A 17,145-nucleotide genomic window follows, 5' to 3' on the forward strand; every position below is an offset into this window, starting at 1 on the left:
CTGATTCATATTACTCTCCTTATCAAACAGTAGCTTGGTCATATCCTTAGTGTCCCCATCTTTTTGCAATATGGATAGGTTGATAATTTTCCAAATCTTTAAATTCTGCTTCTTTTTTGCTCAGCAACTTCATCTTTAAGTCACTTCTCTCTCACATCCTGCTGTAAGCAGTCTAAAGGACTCAAGTCACACCTTCAATACTTTGCTTATGATTTCGCCAACTACATATTCAATTTCATTGCTTCCAGGATCAACAGTCCACAAAACACCAGAATATGAATACAACTTAATGAAGTTCTTTGCCACTGTATAACGACAATAACCTTTCCTATAGTTTTAAATAACATGTCTCTCATTTCCATCTGAGATGTCATCAAAATGGCCTGTGTGGGTAAGTTTCGCCAACATCTGTTCACAATTACTTAAGTATTCTCTAAGATTGAGGCTTTCTCTAGAATGCTCTTTCTATCTGAGACTTCACAGAATCACCTTTAACTCTCTGTTCATGGCAATGTATGATTTTCCTAGCATGCTCTTCAAAACTCTTCCAGCTTCTGTCTGTTACCACAGCCACTTCCGCAGTTTTAAGTATTTGTTGTAACAGCACCCCACTTCTGTTAGCAATTACTGCCTAGGCTATTTGGGTTGCTACAACAAAAACACCATAGAGTAGGTGGCTTTAAAACAATGGAAACTTATTTCTCAAAAGTTCTAAAAGCTGGGAATTGCGACATCAAGACACTGGCAGATTCAGTCTCTGGTGAGAATCAGCTTCCTGGTTCATAGAGGGCTGTCTTGTTGCTGTGTCTCATAGTGAAGGGATAAGAGGGGAGCTCTCTGGAATCTCTTTTACAAGGGCATGAATCCCATGCATGCAGGCTCCACCTCATGACCTTATCTCCTCCCAAGGTCCCACCTCCAGTTACCATCACACTGCAGGTTAGGATTTAAACATATGATTTTGAGAAGGACACAATTATTCATTCTATAGGAACCACCATCTACTTAATAAACATGTTAAAAGAACTTGAAAACTTTTTTTTTTGTTTCCTTTAATGCAAAGCTATCTTTCTGCCTATTTGTGATGAAAACCCAGTGAAGAATAGTTAAGTTCAAGTTGATATAACTTGTGTTTGGAAAGTGGAGCAGTTAACCAGAACTAGAAGCTGTCTGTCAATTGCAGATTGTAAGAATTCTGATAGTTCTTGATGAAGAATAAGAAACGAAAGATTTTCACATAAAAACAGCGAGGGGGACAAAACATAAGAGACTCTTAAATATGGAGAACAAACAGAGGGTTACTGGAGGGGTTGTGGGAGGGGAGATGGGCTAAGGTAAGGGGCATTAAGGAATCTACTCCTGAAATCATTGTTGCACTAGATGCTAACTAACTTGGATGTAAATTAAAATAATAAATTTAAAAAAATGAATAAATGTTAAATAAAATAAGATAAAATCAAAGAAAGAAAAGAAAGATTTATTTTCCTCCACTGTTGTCAATACGTTTGTTGTGTCCTGTGAAGTTAAAGAATTTTTTAAATAAAATTTCCAACTCTAGAATTTACACGTCTGTCTTTTAATATAAAATAAAAATTATAAATAATTAACATTGAAGCATTATATTTAAAATAAAGTTGTTTGGCATTTAAGTTGAAATTTATTTTCCCTAAGAGTACTTAAATACTAGATACTTATCTTTTGGATTGTTTATTATTCTAAACCTTATTAAACAGTGCATTCTGCAAATAACATTTCCACAAGAAGAAAATTTTAAGACATAAAGATATATTCTATCTACAAAAAAGTATGAAAATATTCCAACAGCGGCAATTTACAGGTTGTACATACAAAAGAACACTATTATTCCAATACTTAAACATCATAAAGATATTAGCTATTTTCAAAGATAATCAAAGTTTTATAAAAGAACATCACACCTTAGTTATTATTATTACCATTCCATAAACCACAAAAACATGTATTTCCATTAAAAAGGAGGGCATTGTATTTGGTAAATTTTCTTGCAACAAGAGATAAATATCATAGAAATTCATTACTTACTTTGAATTATGAAGATAAAAACAATAGTTTGTGAAGGAAATCCTGTAAGTAAAATGTTGATTATTAGTTGTGTCTTATTTCTAGCACTCTCTTATCATACATTTAATGTTAATTTAGAGTTATTTAAATCAGGGTAGTTTATACTACCTTAATAGCAGATATATTTAATATATCATGTAATTAAAATGATTACAAAATAACATCTTCATGTTTTCTAAATTGTACAGATCTTTTTAATCTTAGCCTACTTTATTGGGACCTATTTATGTCCATGCAACATATTAAAAATGACGTTAGGTAATATGTGAATTACTTTTTAAACATCATATAAGACTAAGGTAATTAAAGAGGAAGACTGACCAAGTTTTTATTATTTACTAACCATGCAGCTGTTGTGTTGTCTTCCTTGATCGATCAGTTCCTGCAGGAGTCAAGCCGTTACGGTCACCCTGCAAAAGCAGGGGGCACTTTCACTGAAATTTGACTGAAATGTCAAGAGTAGTACACCACACAGAGCAGGGATCACAAGGAGGTCTGAAGTGTCTGGAGAGTGCCAGAAAAAGAGACTGGCTCAGGAGTTTTTATTGCATTTAAGGGTGGGGTACGGATAAGGTGGGGGCTTGTGTGGTTTCAGTTTCCAGCAGGTACTGAAGGAGAAAGCACAGGCTCTCTTATTAGCTCACCCAAATGTGGACAAAAACGATGAGGAAGGGATGATGTCTAAAAGTTGTCAGCAGGTGAAAATTGAAAAATGGAGTGAGATTCCTGTTTGGTCAGTCATCTGTGAGCAGCTGTGCTTGGTATTTTGAATGATCACCTAATGAAAGCAAAGACATTCAAATTTTGTGAGGCATTATTAAAAATGAAATCATTTCAATAGTGTATCATTTCATTAATAAATTAGAACGGCACAGTGTTTGAAGAATTTGGAGTAGTAATAATAGTTAACATATTTGAAATAGTTTGTTTTCCCTGAAGTACTTTTATATCAGAAATCATATTACACTCCTTGAATTTCTTAAGGCATATTATTATTCAGATTTCAGAATATTAAAATATTAATCGGCATAGAAAAGTTCTTTAATGATCTTTAATGTTCTACTTCTTTAATGTTCTTTAATGTTCTACTAAGTAGAATAAAAATACATTTCCTGTGTCTTGAAAAGTTCTTTATTTGTAAGCGAATTTAGTTTCAATTCATATTTGGTTTCCTGTTTCCCAAGATAATAAGGTGGGGGGTAGAAATGGGTTATATTCTGAAGATGTGGCAATATTATTAATTAGGTTACCACACTAAATTAGCACAAGACTATAAAGTTACTTATATCCTGAATTCGTTTACTCACAAAATAATCAAACACAACCCAGAAAAATTTTGATTCAGGTAAACTTTTATATTGGATCAGTAGTGTTGAAATAATAATGATGACAACACCACCAACAAAAATACTAACTATTTTTTGATGGAGGTCGACACATTTATTCTAAAGTTCATATGAAAAATATAAACATTCAATGATAACAAGTATTGAAAATAAAATTAAATGTTGGGAACTAGGATAACATACCATAAAGTCTCTATAACTAAAACACTATGTTGCTGACCTGTGAAAAGTTATATATTTGGAACAAATTGAACATCAAATACTAGTACACGGAAATTTACTGTACACAAAGGTAGCATTTCAAATCACTGAGGAAAATTATCTTTTTACTAAAAGTTTGAAAACAGGGGTATAGCCATTTGGGCACAATGACAATTGGATTAAAATATAACTGCTTATACCCCTAAATGAAACATATTGTATCTAAATGTCAAGAAAGATGTGAAATTATAAACAAAATTCTGGGTATATTTCATTATATCCTGAATGTTGGGAAAGCTTTTTGAATTCTGGCCCCAAAATATAGGTGCAATTTTTATTGCTGGTTTATATAATATAAAAATAAAGTAGAAACTTCTGTAGGAACAAAAAACAAATAAACAGAAGGGCAAAGTCTGAGAATATGAGTAATCAGAAAAAAATTTTGCATTATGCTCACAGATAAAGGGTTAATATTCCTATTATTAAAATAAATCTAAGACAATATGTAAGTATAAAAAATTCAGAAGAGTTACAGAAAATGGATAAAATATAAAGTTCACACTCAAAAATTATGCAAATACCCTAACACTCATCTGTCCATTGATTACAAATATATCCTACGTCTATTAGTATATATATATATATATATGTATGTATATATGTATATACACACATATATATTTGTGTGTGTATTTACACAAATAACAAATAGCATTCTATGAAATTGGAGTTTTAATTTTCAGTCAGGACATGAGGAATATATCATGATGCAAAAGATATAATTTGAGGAAGAATTGGAAGTGTGACAGCAATTTATTTATGATTTATGCTATCAAGTTCTGCCTTAGTCTAATCTCATGCATAAATAATACCTCCACTTGATGTTGGGATGGCAAAGGACTGTTGGATGTGCCTGACTTAGTGGCTGGATAGATCTTTTTTATGATGTGAGACTTAGGTGGCATGATTACCTGGTACCTTTTCTTCAGTACTTTAGTCTGAAAAACAACCCAGTAAAAAGTCAGAAACTATTTCTCCATAGAAAAAGTTACTTGCTGAAGGGTGGCTTTGTCTACAAACCCTAAGGAATTGTACTGAGATTCTCATCTAGGGTCCAATACAGGTTCAAATGTAGCTTTCTGATCATGTTCACACAATGAACACTGTTAAATATAACATATAAGGATCAAATTTCCAGTACAGAAATATTTGTACTAGACATAAGCAAGATATTGAACAGCTTCATTTTTTTTCTGCCTCTACTCAAATCTAGAAGCAGAAATATAGTATATGTGCCCTATTTTAAGTTGCCAACTTAAGTACTCTGTTTTCTTTTTAAAGATAAAAAATGCAAGCTTCTTCATGTCCTTCACTCCAGTAACAGAAATTCTTATGCCCCACATGTTATGTTTATGGGGTAGGCAAAACTCTATGGAATGATGTATTCAACTTCTCTTCTCTGTAGCATGATTACTGTCAAGATACCCAGCCTGGGAAACGTGCTAATAACTGCCATCTAGATTCTTTTCAGCATGGCATAAAAATATAGTGGCTCAGTGATCTGGAAAGATGAAAGACAATGATTAGACACGGAGATGCTTGAAGGTGAAGTTCTGGAGATGGGGTAGTTATTATTGACCTCACAGTCCAGATTAAGACCATGGAAATTGTTAGTTTAGCTTAGATGAGGAAAACATGATTGGATGGAGGACCTCAAAGAACCAAGAGACCAGAATGTTGAATATTTTGAACCAAACTTGTACTGGAATATTGAAGTGATTACAAAGAAAATGATAGGAATAATAGTAAGGAGTGAAATACCATGAATAAATAATTACTTTAAAAAATGTGGGGTGGGATTGGGGTGCCTGGGTGACTCAGTTGGTTAAGTGTCTGACTTAGGCTCAGGTCATGATTTTGCAGTTTGTAAGTTCGACCCCTGCATCGGACTCTGTGCTGACAGCTCAGAGCCTGGAGCCTGCTTCGGATTCTGTGTCTCCCTCTCTCTCTACCCCTCTCCCACTAGTGCTTTGTCTATCTCTGCCACTCAAAAATAAACAAATATTTAAAAAAAATTTTTAATGAGGTGGGTGACCCCCAAATCAATACTTGACAGGAAAGATGATGTTAAATCTAATAACATTTGTTTTTCAAGTGAGAAGAAAGTGTTAAAGAAATAAATATTTTCAAAGTGGCCTTGAGATGCAAAGCAAATACAAACTCTGCTTTAAATAATTTGGGGAAAATCAGTGCCCTTTAGGGACAAGCATGTTTGGAGTAGTACACAAACCTGAAATAAACATTAGGAAAGAAGTTGAAGATTTAAAAAAATATATCAATGTAATGGTTTGAGCAGATATTGAGAAATGTGTTATAGAGTCAATTTCAGGAAATGTCTATAGGATAACTGTTTGGGTTCTGGTATTCTAGGAAATTAAGTGATCATAGTAAATCATAGTTTTTAGCAAGAAATTTTGAGCTTAATGCCAACCAGATTGGTGTGTGAGTCTCTGGGATGGACAAGGACAATGGCGTCATGACCTCTAATGGTACAGTGGCCTTTTGGAGTGGTTATTTACTTAACACTACAACTTGGGACTTCAATAGGGTTGATGGGGTCAACTTACAGAGGAATGCTATTCATGAATTCTAGAGGCTGGAGGTGTTGCAGCAGTTTGAGTAAGCAATTAAAAATGTGAATGTTGGCTAAGAACATTAGAAAGTTTCATTCTGAATTACTGACATTAATAATTTCAAATCTCTGTCACTTACAGACATGTGCAGAGATCACTAACCACAGTGATCACCTCAAGTAGTCCATCTACATTTTTAATTCCTGGTTATATTTTAAATTGGATCATATAGGTTTGCATAAATCATCTATTAATTAAAACTATTCTATTATTGCTTTTAAAAAAGTATAAATCCTTATGTATATGAAAATTCTGTCTTACCCAGAATAATTTACTAACACATCTTTTGAGACAGGAAGACACTTAGATTAAATATTTGTGATTAATATACAAATACCCACTTGAGAAATTAAAATAGTTTGATTTGCTTTCTTATTGAAATTGATTTCCTCACATTATATCAAAGTCATATAGGCTACAGGCAAATCTAGTCGGCCTGCACTTGAGATCTTCACAGTTGGATGCTATCTATTCTTTCAAGTCATATGTCGTGCTCTCTCACCATGACTAGTTTGATTCTATAAGACACCATAAATCTACTGGTTCTTATCTACTGGCTCTCATATTCTTATAAAACCACTTTTTTAAAGCATCCAAATATTTCTTCATTCCTTTTCTTTCTTCTAGGTAGTCCATAAAATACACTATGGTCAGTCAGCCTTGATTGAAAGATTTTTTATTGATTTATATTCTTCCTGAGTATACTTTCCCCCTTTTTCCACTTCTCTAATTTATTATCATAGTTCAAGACCCTGGTAATTCCTAATTTTCACTTCTTTTTCCAAATTCTAACACCATGTGTTGAAATTTATAAAATTCTGTGACCTGTATTATTCAGTCTGCTGCTTTAAAGTACTATTTAGCTGTGTCTTATTGTGTACAACCATATATTAAATGAAAAAGTAACTTAAGGTGTCCAAGGACTTGAAGTTTATGTCTTCATGTGGATACAGCTATTTGTTAAATAGACAAATGAATAATTCGAAAAACATGAGTGTTCATAGTTATTATCTTTGTCTAGAAATCTACCTTTATCTTCCCTGGTATATGTCTTGTCTATTATTTTTAACAGAGAGCTTAAACCAAAAATTTAGACACAGTTTTGTCAAGACTCATATTCACACTTTTAATTTTTTCTTTGGTAGGACATAACTTGTACTCAAAAATTCAAGCTATGGGCATCTTAACAGTTATAACTGATGTTGAAAGGAAAATGTCCAGCATTGTTAAAGAAACCATCATACCAAGCAAGATCAAAAACAAACAAACAAACAAACAAAGCAAAACAAAACACAATTGCAAGTTACCTAAAGAAAAGTATCCTGGAAAAATGAGATCAGGGACCTAGGGTCAGAAAGAAACCTGTGTAAAGATAAGATGAGTTGAGAACAATGTTAAGGTCATTTTGGTCTTTATTCATTAAAGGACAATGTGAACCCTTTAGGTCAAATTATCTTTCTATAAGAGATTCTACTTTAAGAGGGATTACATATATTATATAATAATATTATTCATATGTGATATAATATATTATATATTAATAGTACTAATATTAATTATATATTAATATTCTTCAATGAAAAGCAGCAGAATCAAAGTTCAGAGAGAGAAACTAAAAAAATACATTGTTCAGTAGGATAAAATTTTAAAACATAAAATTATTTTATTGTAAAACTCTTAATTCACATATTTGTTAAAAACAGTGGATTATGCATTCTAATATCAACTTTAGAACCAATTAAATTACATGAACTCAATTATTTGTTTTCCTCAGAGACTTTAAGATCAATGTTCCATCTATAGCCCATTAAGGATAAATGTTTTACACATCTTTTCAGTAACTGAGTTGGTAGCTGAAGCATGTGAAAATTTTACCATTGGGAGCTTTAAAACAAATGGAGAAAAAAACATCTACAAAGAAATATTTGGAGGGAAAATTCCCTCAAACTGGGCCTTTCTACTATCACAAGATTTTTGTATCTAAAATATATGTGTGTATATATTAAAAATTTGTTATGAGTTAGAAAATATGAAAAATATAACTTAAGAAATAAACAAAATGATTGTATTTAAAATGGTAATTTCATTAAACACAGTAAAATTTACTTCTTTTTGATACTTTGAAAATACCAAGATTTTATTTTTTTAAATTTATTTTATTTTTTGTTTCATTTTAGACAAAGAGTGCACAAGTGGGGGAGAGGAGCAGATGGAGAGAGAGAGAGAGAGAAAGGGTGAGAGAGAGAGAGAGAGAGAGAGAGAGAGAGTGAGAGAGAATCCTAAGCAGGTTCCATGCCCAGTGCAGAGCTCAGTGCAGGGTTCAATCCCATGATCCTTGGATCATGACCTGAGACTGAAATCAAGTCTGACACTAACCTGACTGAACCACACAGGAGCCCCCAAAATACCTAGATTTTAAATGAAATTGTCCACAAATACTGTACAGAGTAGCAAAAGTAGATAAAATTTACCGCTTTTGAAATATAAAGAAATATGGATGCCTGTATAGCTCAGTTGAAGTGTCCAACTCTTGATTTCAGCTCAGGTTACAATCTCACAGTCATGAGTTCCAACCCCATATTGGGTTCTGTGTTGAGGGTGGAACCCACTTAAGATTCTCTGTCTCCCTCTCTCTCTCTGCCCCTCCCCTGTTCTAGAGCACTTTCTGTGTATGTGTATGTGTGTGTATAATATTTTTTCCATATATGTATTTCTATATATATATTTCCACATATATGTATGGAAATAGACACAAATATGGAAGAATTATTAATGTATACAAGATTCCAATGTAACCAAATAGAATATTTTTTATTCTGTTATGGTCTTATTTAGGGACACCTGTTTTATCAGGCAGTTTGGGGGCAGTTATTTTTAAATTCTATATATTAGGTTAATATATATATATGTAATTATATATACAACATATATAGTACTTGGTCTGTGTAATACTCACTCATGTTTTTTTGTTTGTTTCTGACAAGTAGTTGCCTTCTAATCTACAGAAATTTCTTTGAATTTTAGAAATTAAAACATTCAACATTAGTGCCTTGCAGCAGATATATGAAACCAAATGTATTTCTTCATCTAGAAGTCCAACTTCAATAAATGAATATTATAGAAATGACCTAAAGACAATCTGCCAAAGAGACTGGTTTATTCAATCCTCATAATGGATATCAGGTCAGGCACTTTTTGGCTATTCAAGGCATTCCTTCAGCTTTCTTTTTCTACATTATATTTTTAAGCCTTACCAATTATTTTTCCTTCATTAAGAAAGGATGGTGTATATTTTTCATTGAACAATTCTAATTTACACTGAAAACATTTTGAATCAGCTAATGGATAATTACATATAGTAGATAAACTTAATATTAAATATATCATTATTGTAAGTCTTTTTTTTTTAATACTTGCACTCCCTTTCTTATAAACACATAGAAGTTTTAGGATCTGCATTTCTTATGCTTTGTAACAGCACTACAAATCTTAAAAGATACTTCATTGGAACAATGAATAACTCATAATTAGAGTAAGTAGCTATACATGCAAAACTTATTTGAGAAAAGATTCTCAAGACTCTAGAAAGCATTCATGATAATTATGAAAGTGAAGCACAAGTGGGATTTATTATTAAAGATAATAAGTTAGGAAATTAGACCATGTTTAGACTGAAACTCTATAGTATGAATTTAGTCACAGAAATATATGTGATGTCTTGGATAGAAAGTTAAATTATATTTAAATCATTGTAAGGCATTATTGCATTATTGATACCAAGGAATTATGATAACTATGTAAGCATAGATATAAAATATTTTTAAAGTATTATTAAATAATCAACATTCAACATATTTATAATACAATTATAATTTAACTTAAATATACGGTATATATATATACCGTATATTTAACTTAAATATGGTATATATATATATATATATATATATATATATATATATATGCAAGGAAATATAGTTGGAATTAAACGTAGGGAGAAAACTAGTAATATAGTCAGTTGCAAATTCCTATGCAGCATTTGTACTCTAAAAGGTACTTTTTAGTTGTTTTGCATTTTATATCTAGGTAACAAATTTCTAATTGATTCAGCTACAACTTTACACTCCCTGTGGAACACAGGTAAAAAACTTATAGTGTCATATTCCTTCTGTTTCAAATTAGCTTTTTCCCATTATTCCAGTATATATTACCAAGATTTTCCATATGTGGGTAGACACAGTTTTTCCTCCCTACAAGACTCATATAGAAACAAAAATAAAGTGAGAACATTCATTGTATAAATATGCTTTATAACATTATGGATTTTAAGTACCTTAAGGGCATCAAAAAGATAAGCTCATTTAACTGACAACTAAATTCTCTATATTCACACAAGTAACTATAATATATTTTCTGAATTTTACTACCAAACTGATACAAATATTACTGATATCAAAAAATGGCCACTTGATTTCTATAGACCAAATATAATTTAAAAATTTATTGTTTATTACATTCAAACATTGATCAAAATATATTTCAGTCTCATACTTGCTTCCTTCTCTTTCCTTAATTGCATTCAATTAAAGCTTCTGTGTTGGTGTGTTTTTGTTTATTGGGTTGTTTGTTTCTCTCTCATTTTTGTCTGTCTATTCCATGCTCTAAATTATTTTCATTGGCATTTTCACCAATCTCTTTTACTGATCTCTCCCTTTTATGTAAATCAATTGAATTTGTATGTCTCTAGGTCCGACCTCTCTCCAATTCTTATCTTTCATTTTCACAAACTGCTAGACAATATGGCAGACATATAAAAAAATAGACCCAAAATTGAATGTTGATTGTATAATAACCCATCTTCAATTAGTACTGTTTTATTCATTTCTTACTCATATTGATGTCACCATAATTATTTCAGTCACCTTATTTTGCAACCTTGAAATTATTTTAAATAATGGCCTCTTTTACTACCCACATCTTAGAGTTTCCCAAAACCATCTACTCTAACTTTGTGTCTTTTCATCTCTAGCCATTTCAAATTTTTCATGTTTTAATTTAGACACAGCTAGTAGCTTTCTAATTGATCTCCATGCTCCTAAATTTTAACACTTTCATTTTTTCCCATGAACAGTGGTGGTTTCTGAAGACCAATTTCAAACATAGTTCTTCCTCAAAAACCTTTCTATGAAAATTTTACAGATAAGTTACATCTTTTTATAATACTATGCTGTGTTCTTCACAACATATTGTAGTGAAAAAAAGCAAGATGGAATGTGTAGCATGGTACTAAATAACATATTTAAAAATAGAAAAACAAACCATAAATATATTTACATGATTTTTCCCAAGGGAGAAAAGGCAGGAAATATAGGGTAAGAGAAGCTAATTTCTTATATATACTTATTTTTTTCTTATCACTGAAAATTTTTACCCTTTTACCAACTATCCCTATTTCCCCCACACCATAGCCCGTGGCAACCACTTTTCTACTCTATTTCTATGATTTTTCATTTTTTGTTAAGAGTCTGCATATAAATGATAAGAGGTATTATCTTTCTATGTCTGGCTTATTTCACTTAGCATAATACCCTCAAGATCCACCCATGATCTGAAGATGGCAAGAATTTTGTTTCTTTTTCATAACTCATCTAGATATGTACATATCTTACCTCAACTTTAACCATTCATCCACTGCTAAACACTTACGTGTTTTCTATATCCTGGTTATTGTCCATAATCTGCAATGAATATGGGAGTTCAGATACCTCTTTGAGATCCTGTTTTTATTTCTTTTGGATGTATGCCCAGAAGTGCAATTGCTAGATCATATGGTATTTCTATTTTTTATTTTCTGAAGACCCTCCATACTGTTTTCCAGAGTGACTGCACCAATTTGCATTCAAACCAATAGTGCCTAAGGGTTCCTTTTCTCCACATCCTCATCAACACTAGTTATCCTCTTGTCTTTTTTTATTCCAGCCATATTAACAGGTGTGATGTGATATCACATTGAGGTTTTGATTTGTATTTCCCTGATAATTAGTGATATTGGACAATTTTTTGTATACCTGTTGTCCATTTGTATGGCTTCTTTGGAAAAATATCTATTCACTTCTTCTTCCCATTTTTCAATCCTGTTGTTTATTTTTATTTTGTTACTGAGTTGTATGAGTTTTATAATAAATAAACAAGAAAACAAATAAACAAATAAATAGACAAACTAATAAATAAGAATTAGAGTATTACTGTTTTGGAGTCCGTAAGTAGCAGATCTATCAGTAATAATTAATGGAAATGTCACAAAAACAAAGGCAAACCGACCTACACATATCCCCTTGTATTAGTCAGAGTCCTCTAGAGAAAGAGATGCATACGTAGAAAAACATTTATTATAAGGAATTGACTCACATGATTATGGAGGTTGAGAAGTCCCAAGATCTCAGAAGAGATCCAATTGTATAGTTCTAGTATGAGTCCTAAGGCCTGAGAATAAGGAAAGTAAATGGTGTAAATTCCAGTATGAAAGCCAGCAGCTGTGAAATTTGGGAAGAGTTTCTTTTCTGTGCAAGTCTGGAGAGAGGAAGAGCCAATACTCCAGCTCAACCAGTCAGGAAAAAGGAATTTCCTCTTATTCATGGGTAGGAGGAAGGGAGGGCTTTCAATGAACTGGACAAAGGTCACCTACATTGGGGAGGGCAATTGGCTGTATTTAGTTGACTATAATGTCATCCAAAAATATCCTCATAGACAAACCCAGATTAATGTTTGATTAAATATCTGGGCACTCTGTGGCCCAGTCAAGTTGACACATAAAATTAAACATCGCACCCTTGAATGGAAGTACACAAAATTTTATATAAAGCAGTCTTGTCAAAAATAACTGAATGCAAATATGGTCCAAACTCTATCTACCAGGTCATAAGAAATTACTTCATGGCTATAATCATCAGTGTTCAGACTATTGTCTATTAGATTTATGAATTGTTTTCTTCAATAAAATATGCCAAGTAAACAAAAAGAGATAGAAAGAAACTTGAAAAATTATATAATATTTAAATGTCATTTTTTAAGTTACAATATATGGAAATTGAGTAATAATTCAAACAATTTTGAAAAATAGATATTTCATAAAAAGTTGCAGAGATGGATGATAACAGATGTATATCAATATAAATTTACTTGGCCACTGAGGTATACATTTAAAAATGTTCAAAGTAGTAACTTTTATGTACCTTTTACTGTAATTTTTTAAATATTTAAAATTTAAAAATTTACATGAAAAGTTGATATTTTAACACATTAAAAATTAGTATTAATGTTTAGGTTTAAAATAGTGTTGTGATTTTTTTAAGGGTGCATTTATCTAGAGATACCTACTAAGTATTTCCAATTAGAGTGATGATTCATTGGGTATTATTCAAAATAATCCAGGAAGAGACCTGGGAAATGATATAGACTAAACAAATTGATGATGTATTCATAATTGTTGATGAGGAAAATGAGTATTTGATATTATACTAAAAAATTCTGTACCTGTATAAAATTTCCAGAATAAAAACTTTTTAAATATAAAAAATTCTGTATCTGTGTAAAATTTCCAAAATAAAACTTTCAAAAATATAATATTTCTTTATTTCTATTTTTTATTATGCTTTAGGAAACTATTCCTATATCTGTATATTCAAATGTTATCCATTCTATTTGTACCGTTTTTTAAGTAAAATAGATACCAAAAAGCATTTCTCCTCAGAGTTGAGACATTTTTCTTTGTTAAAAATGGGAATAATAATATCCACTACATATAATTATCAAGATGAATAGATAATAGATCAGAAAACACCCACATAAGCAAAGTTACAGTGTCTGCTTTTATGCATTAATGTTCCTATTGCCCTTTCTTAATTGACAAAACATTTCTGATCCTTGGAGGATTCATTTCTCCAGGATTCTCCATTTAGTTCAGCTTTTATTTGTCATAAAAATAAATCTTAGTACTCTGATCCATTGTCTGAAACAACACTAACAGTTGTTTTGCCCGCCCAATCACATTTTATAACAAAGCTGTGATAATAACTCAGGAAAAAAGGAAAGAAAGAAACCATAATTATATAAATTAATTTTAGCTTTTGTGCATTTTAGTAGATAGAAAAGAGATTACTTACATTGTTTCAAACATTGTGTAAAGTTTGATATAACCCTTAATCATCTTTATGTCCAAAATGGTCCAGGCTCAGTGAATAGATTATTCACCTACCTGGTCATACTTTGCAAATTATCCAAGGACTATACTTTCTGTTATCAAGAGACAGGCCTCATGTCCTTCTGTGGGACTCAGGCACTGGCTCCTGAGATAAGGATGGTAAGGAATATACATCATTAGGACAGATAAGAGAAAGACCAATCTATCAGTAAAATCATTCTTATGTCCAAAAATCAAATAAAAAAAAGAGGAAAACAATGACTGTCAACAGTCTAAGCAAGGAAGCAAGAAATTCTGGGGCAAAAATAATTACACAATTAAGAAAACTATTTCAGACATTTAGTTCCAACTTTGTGGTTGCCTGAACTTTGTCTCTACCATACACGAGGACAGATTCTGCATGATAAGGGACATGGTGGAAGAGAAAGAGATTAGGGAAGATAAAATTGTCTGTGCTCCCACTGTGCTTGACCAAACAAGATGCAGGAGCATGAGAGAGTTTTCTTTCTTTCTATATAAAGAGAGAGAGAAAGAGAGAGAGGGAGACAGAGAGAGAGAGAGAGAGAGAGAGCGGGAGAGAGAGAGAGAGAGAGAGGGAGAGAGTGCAGAAATCAATGCAGGGATCAATTCCACAACCCCAAGATGACCTGAGCTGAAATCAAGAGTCGGATGCTCAACCAACTGAGCCACCCAGGGGCCCCAAGAGATGGCTTTCTTAACTCAATAAATATCAATCTAGTGAGCAAACCAGTGTTGCTCTGGACTCAGAAAAGTGGCAATCTTTAACAATCTCATTTAGCAAGAAAGACTTCAGGCCAGGCTAAAGGATTAGTTGCCAGAAGTAATGGCCCTAGTAGTGTTTTTCTGGGGAAGAAATGTTAAGTCATGAAATGTAAAATGAAGAAGTGAAGAGAGAGCCAGGAAAAGTGATCAGTTTGACACCAGTAGTAAATATCAGTGAGCAAAAAGGAAATACTCAAGCACTGATGGTCAGAATTATCTAGTACTTATATTAATTATTTTGTAATTAAAAAGTCATTATTGGTATTACAAGTGCAAAACCTATACACAGAAGAGCAAATGATATATGTTAGCATATTTATTCCTGATATTTATTTGGTAAATTGCAAAGATTTTCTACTATAAAGACTTAATATTCATCGTAAGGAGACAAAACGTTAAAAAAGTAATTGAAGTGAACCATATGTCTGCTGGAAAAAAAATGTACCACGTACTCTTAATAGTTTAAGTCTCTAAGCTTTATAAAGTGACTTTAGTTTTCTCCTTTTGTCATTGCAACAGATTATTTTAATACCTATAACTATTTCTCAAGCTTTCTTACATTTAATGTTTACTGTCTTCTGAAACCATACCAACCTCAGAGGATTTTTAAAAGTCAATGCCATAGAAGACTCGACTCCATGCTAGGAAGATTTTATGAATCATGGAATTATTGGAGTGTGGATGAAACCTTATCAACCTCATAGTGATTTAGATAATATGCTTTAGTTTTAATTCCCCTATATTCTACTTTAAAGGTTTTTTCTAATGACCTATTGAGAAATAATCAAATCCCATTTACTCTCTCTCACTAAGGTCAATCAAGTACTATGTTTTTATTTCTCCACAGCTTTTATAACTCTTTGTCATGTTGAAAGAGATGATATAATATTTTAGAGTAACCATTTTATACTGCACATATTTTATTTCAAAATATTATATTAGCCAATATTTGTTACCCTATTTTAAATGCTATGACAACATAGTGCTATAATTAGATTATATAGCAACAATCCTCTCATAGAACAAAATCCCTGTGCACTAACTTTTAAAATACATCTATCTTTTCTTCCATGTGTTTTGTACACCTTCTCTTAAAGTTGAAGCTGAAAGTGAGTCAGGAATGCATTGGATCCTTGATATTCCCACAAGAAGAATACAGTTTATGAGTTACTTTAGTCACGTTAGCCTCCAGCAGTTTCTGCTCTATTTTTGCTAAAGCCAATATATGATATGACCAATTGATTATGGCTCTCCTCCTTTCTGGCACAGGAGATATATTTTTCAACTACAAGTTAAAAAAGAAAATAGCTCCCTTGAAAAATCCTTCTCAGAATTGCTACAATTTTCCTCAACTCTGTTGCTTACTGTGTGGCGTAGCCATGTATGATTGTGGTTCCTGGTTCCAGTTTTGTCAGTCACCTTCTTTGTTAAAACAGGAGCAGTCATACAATCTTATGCCATTTGTTTTGCCGCTCAGAAATGATTGCTCCATGACATATCTTCTGTTCCTTTTTAAGTACTGATAGAGTGGCAACTGCAAGTTAATTCCACCAGTTCACATTATTAATGAATAACTAAAAAGAAAAAGTAAGATCATGACTACAGCAATTGTTCTATATTGCTGCATATATAACCAATTACCACAAATTCTGTGGCTTAAAATAGCCCACGGTTTCTGAGTTGGGAGTCTTAGCATAGTGTGGCTGAGGCCTCTTACTATCTCACAAGTTTCAATCAAGGATTGGCCAGGCTGAGTTTTTACAAGCCTGGCCAGGTTAGCCCAGGCTAACCTGGGAAGGAATCCACTTCTAAGCATCTAAAT

At 32.1% G+C, this 17,145-nt stretch overlaps 1 long non-coding RNA gene across 2 annotated transcripts; it reads right to left on the reverse strand.

Moving 5' to 3' along the window:
* Positions 1 to 2,062: 2,062 nt before the first annotated feature.
* Positions 2,063 to 12,885, reverse strand: LOC125168776 (uncharacterized). 2 transcript variants are annotated; one of them, XR_007153294.1, is made up of 5 exons: positions 12,749 to 12,885; positions 7,648 to 7,702; positions 2,745 to 2,878; positions 2,444 to 2,604; positions 2,063 to 2,103 (listed from the first exon to the last, which is right to left on the reverse strand). It is a non-coding gene; the product is annotated as an uncharacterized LOC125168776 (long non-coding RNA). The 2 variants fall into 2 exon arrangements; XR_007153293.1 differs by having other exon boundaries at positions 2,444 to 2,878.
* Between the last annotated feature and the right edge of the window lie 4,260 nt (positions 12,886 to 17,145).

This window comes from Prionailurus viverrinus, chromosome B3, assembly GCF_022837055.1.
Source record: "Prionailurus viverrinus isolate Anna chromosome B3, UM_Priviv_1.0, whole genome shotgun sequence".
Lineage (NCBI taxonomy): Eukaryota > Metazoa > Chordata > Mammalia > Carnivora > Felidae > Prionailurus > Prionailurus viverrinus.